Source organism: Schistocerca nitens, chromosome 7 (assembly GCF_023898315.1).
Source record: "Schistocerca nitens isolate TAMUIC-IGC-003100 chromosome 7, iqSchNite1.1, whole genome shotgun sequence".
Lineage (NCBI taxonomy): Eukaryota > Metazoa > Arthropoda > Insecta > Orthoptera > Acrididae > Schistocerca > Schistocerca nitens.
Window position 1 is genome coordinate 311644331 of NC_064620.1, and position 5000 is coordinate 311649330.

General features: G+C 44.4%; 1 pseudogene; it reads right to left on the reverse strand.

Annotated features, from left to right (window-relative positions):
- Positions 1 to 3783: 3783 nt before the first annotated feature.
- The window catches only part of LOC126197856 (large subunit ribosomal RNA), a 3015-nt pseudogene continuing 1798 nt past the window's right edge, over positions 3784 to 5000 (reverse strand).

Below are 5000 nucleotides of genomic sequence, written 5' to 3' on the forward strand. Positions count from 1 at the left end.
CACATAATATCTCTAGCTCGTCAGATTCAAAATCACTATTTTGACACCCATATATCATGTGTTCTGGATCTCCCTCAGCACCACATTCACATCTATTAGTGTCTGAACTATTTATTTTAAAGAAGTAGGTAGGGTATGGTCCGTGTCCAGTTAGGAAGTGAATCATTCCTTTTGTTGCATTTATGTGTCGCATTCGCTTCCTCTCTTTAATATCTGGAAATATCCTATATACTCGTCTTCCAGTATCAGTATTATCCCACACTATTTGCCATTCTCTATCCAGCCAGCGTGCTAGCTGGATTTTGTCCTCAATTCTTTGTCCTGTAATTGCTTCCACTCTACCTAAGTCACCCTTACGAAGCCAGTACCTAGCTCCTCTTTGGCGGATTTGTAAGTCTACAGGATACAGTCCTAAGACCACCAATAATGCTTCAATAGGTGTTGTTCTGAAGGCACCAGTCATCCTAATGAGCACACTCCGTTGCATCCTTCTCAAATGTCTCACAGGTCGAACCTGTCTTAGCTTATGTGCCCATACACTAGCCCCGAAAGATACTATTGATAACAATATCGCTTCATGATATATTCTGATAGCATTAGGGGGTAATTTATAGCTGGAAGTCGCTATTGTACAAATCTTATTCATAAGACTCATAGCCTTCTCACACACCTGTTTAATATGTGCTCCAAAGTTCAAACCCTCATCTAGATATAGTCCAAGATATCTACAAATGGCTTCACGACTGATTGGAGTGTCTTGCAGTTTTATAGAGGGTCCTCTTCCTGCTGATAATTTCCCTTTTAGTAATATGTATTTTGTTTTGTTAGCAGCCACTTGCAGTTTGTTACTAGCACACCACTGATTTACTAAATTAAGCATTATGTTCGCTCTTGTCTCTATAGAATTTCTTGAATCTCCTGTAATAATCACAAACAAATCATCTGCGTAAGCTATTACACCAGCTACATCTTCACTGTTATTCAGCAACTCTAAGAGGGGTTCTGTAAAAATGTCCCAAAATATAGGACCACAAATGGAGCCCTGAGGACATCCTTTAGTAATATGCCTAATAATTGTATGTTCTGGCGCAATCCACTTTACTGTTCGATTTTTACAATAATCAAGCAAGCTCAAATATAGACACTTGGGGGTTCTCAATTCACGTAATCTAGCAAACAGGGAGGGCCAAAAAAGATTGTCAAATGCACCTTGTATGTCAATTGTCACGCCGATTGCATATTTCGCCAATGTATTAGACACCATTCCTAATGCCTGGTTGACTGCGTCATCTATAGATTTACCTGCTCGGAAACCATACTGGCACTGGTTAAGGCCAAGAAGCTCCCTGTGGTCGCGTAAGCGTCCACATAAGAGTCGTTCCTGGACCTTCCCCATAGTGTTCAGCAGACATATTGGGCGATAACTTTTCGCAAGTTTCGGATCTCTATCCTCCCCCTTTTTGATAATAATTGCCTCAGCAACCTTCCACACCTTTGGTACCCTTCCTTGCAGGAGACACTCATTCAGCAAGGCTGTCAAATACGGTACAATTAGCATTTTAAGGTTCTGTAATGTTTCTGTAGTTATTTTGTCTATTCCAGGAGATTTATTTTTCTTCAAGGAATCAATGGCATTGCCCACCTCCTCCTGTGCAAACGGAATAACCACACCCTCATCTGGATAGTCTTCTTCCATTTTTAGTCTCAAAAGCGACTGGTATTCATTATCAGAATTTAGATTATCACTTGGTAGCAGAGCTTCCAATAAGTAGTGAGCTGAGTCCCGCCAACCTATTGTTGTAGTTCCATCCGGCTTCTGGAGCGTGGACATGATAAGTGGTGTCTTAATTTTTTCACTGATAATCTTATACGGCAGTCCCCATACATTAATTTCAAATTGTCTTTTAACAAAATTTTCCCAGTGCTTAATTCTTGTACTTATTAGTTCTTGTTTATAGTTTGCTTTTAGTTGTCTGTAGTTTTGCAGCCTTCTTTGTCTCTCTCTATCGCCCAGTGCCCTTTGATATGCTCTTCGAGCACGTCGTACACATCTTCTCAGTTCTGTTAATGTGGAGCTCCAAGGGACCCTTGACTGACGAAAATAGGATCGTCTAGGTATGAAGGAATTCATAAGATTTTGAATTTGATTCTGTATCGTTTCGGCCGCCTCATCAATATCAAAACCATTTCCTCTTGGTACTTGTAGCTGTAATTCTTCCCTCATACCTACCCAATCAGCTCTTTTAAAATCAAAAATGGTTCCTGAAAAATCTTCATTTCTATTCATGTCAGATGTCCTTGTAATTTGGAATGTAATCATATTGTGATCGCTTACCGTTACCCTATTCAACACCTGCCAGCCTTGTATCCTACTTAAAACACTTTCGCTAGCCAACGTCACATCTATATTCGATTCCGCGCCTGCTCTGTTTTGATATGTATATGGGAAGCCGGGCCTGTTCATCACTATTAAATTGAGTTCCCCAATTGCATCCTGCAATTCCACTCCTCTCTCATCTGTCTCTCTGCTATTCCAAAGTATCGATTTCGCATTGGCATCTATTGTGAAGATATGGAATCTATTCCCTCCAACCTCTTTGGCTCTTTTCAATCTATCTATGTATGGTTGTATCTCATGTGCATACTGAAAATATGAATTAGTAAGTAAGAATACTCCCTCGGGTGATGTTAACTCCACCGTGATGGAATGCTCGTCATTTACCTGAGAGATTGCTGTAAGCAAAATCTCCCTTTTTAATACCACAATGACTGTCATAGGATTTTCTCCACACATGATTACCCTAGCATTAACTGGACTATGAACAAGCTTACCATTTTTGGTATACGGTTCTTGTATGCATAAAACATCCAAACTTCGATCCTCTGCAACCTTCCAGATCTCTGACATGACTGTGATACTACGCATTGCATTAATCTGAGCAACTCTTATCCCAGAATTCCTATTTGACATTAAGGTTGTCGAATATGGTTGTAGAACTTAACTCCAGTCTTATCATACTCATAAACAGTTCTTCCATAGCATTCCACAAACTCTCTGTAAAGATCTTCCTGATTAAATTTTTCGCTACGTCGAGTATATGCACGATTAAGTAACTCGCTTAGTTCTTCCATGTCTGTAGGCAAGTTATTACAACGCAGAAACAATCTATCCGCAGTTCCTGGATACGGAAAACCAATGGTCTTCCCTTTTGGATGTCCTTCTCTGATAATATGTCTGAGGGCCACAACAAGAACACTCATATCTTCCAACCTTGAGAGCCTATAATTCTCTTCCAGATCTGTATATATTAGGTAAGGGTCTATTAGTTTTGTATCACCATCCTTGTCACTATCCTTATCCTTATCACTATCCTTATCACTCAACGACATCTGAGTACTTTCACTTTCTGTAGGAGTGGTCTGAGTACTAATTGACTTCATTAGGGGCTTATCAAAACTTCCATTGTCATTTCTACTTTTCCCTTTCAGCTTAGATTTAATCTTAGAAAGAATTCCTCGATTTCCTGAGCCTATAACAATACTACTTTTCTCATTTAATAAGGTGTGGCTAATTGGTTTCTCCTGTTGAAAAGGAGGATTCTCACTGGATACACTGGTGGTAACAACACTGTCCTGTAAGGGAAGAGAAGATTCATTCTCCTGTTGAGAAGGAGGAGACTCATTGGATACACTAAAGGTAGCAACACTGTCCTGTAAGGGAAGAGAAGATTCATTCTCCTGTTGAGAAGGAGGGGACTCACTGGATACACCGGAGGTAACAACACTGTCCTGTAGATGAAGAGAAAATTTATTCTCCCGTGACTCCAAAGATACACATGTCTCCATAGGGACAGCGGGAATCTCGTTAATCCATTCATGCGCGTCACTAATTAGATGACGAGGCATTTGGCTACATCAAGAGAGTCATAGTTACTCCCGCCGTTTACCCGCGCTTGCTTGAATTTCTTCACGTTGACATTCAGAGCACTGGGCAGAAATCACATTGCGTCAACACCCGCTAGGGCCATCGCAATGCTTTGTTTTAATTAGACAGTCGGATTCCCCCAGTCCGTGCCAGTTCTGAGTTGATCGTTGAATGGCGGCCGAAGAGAATCCGCGCACCCGCGCGCCCCCGGAGGAGCACGCTAAGGCGGACGCGGCCTCGCAGCAAGGAAGATCCGTGGGAGGCCAAGGCACGGGACCGAGCTCGGATCCTGCACGCAGGTTGAAGCACCGGGGCGCGAACGCCGCACAGGCGCGCGCATCCTGCACCGCCGGCCAGCACGAGGCCGACCAACGGCGAGAGCAGACCACACCCGCGCTAAACGCCCGCACTTACCGGCACCCCTACGGCACTCACCTCGCCCAGGCCCGGCACGTTAGCGCTGACCCACTTCCCGACCAAGCCCGACACGCCCCGATCCTCAGAGCCAATCCTTATCCCGAAGTTACGGATCCAATTTGCCGACTTCCCTTACCTACATTATTCTATCGACTAGAGGCTCTTCACCTTGGAGACCTGCTGCGGATATGGGTACGAACCGGCGCGACACCTCCACGTGGCCCTCTCCCGGATTTTCAAGGTCCGAGGGGAAGATCGGGACACCGCCGCAACTGCGGTGCTCTTCGCGTTCCAAACCCTATCTCCCTGCTAGAGGATTCCAGGGAACTCGAACGCTCATGCAGAAAAGAAAACTCTTCCCCGATCTCCCGACGGCGTCTCCGGGTCCTTTTGGGTTACCCCGACAAGCATCTCTAAAAGAGGGGCCCGACTTGTATCGGTTCCGCTGCCGGGTTCCGGAATAGGAACCGGATTCCCTTTCGCCCAACGGGGGCCAGCACAAAGTGCATCATGCTATGACGGCCCCCATCAACATCGGATTTCTCCTAGGGCTTAGGATCGACTGACTCGTGTGCAACGGCTGTTCACACGAAACCCTTCTCCGCGTCAGCCCTCCAGGGCCTCGCTGGAGTATTTGCTACTACCACCAAGATCTGCA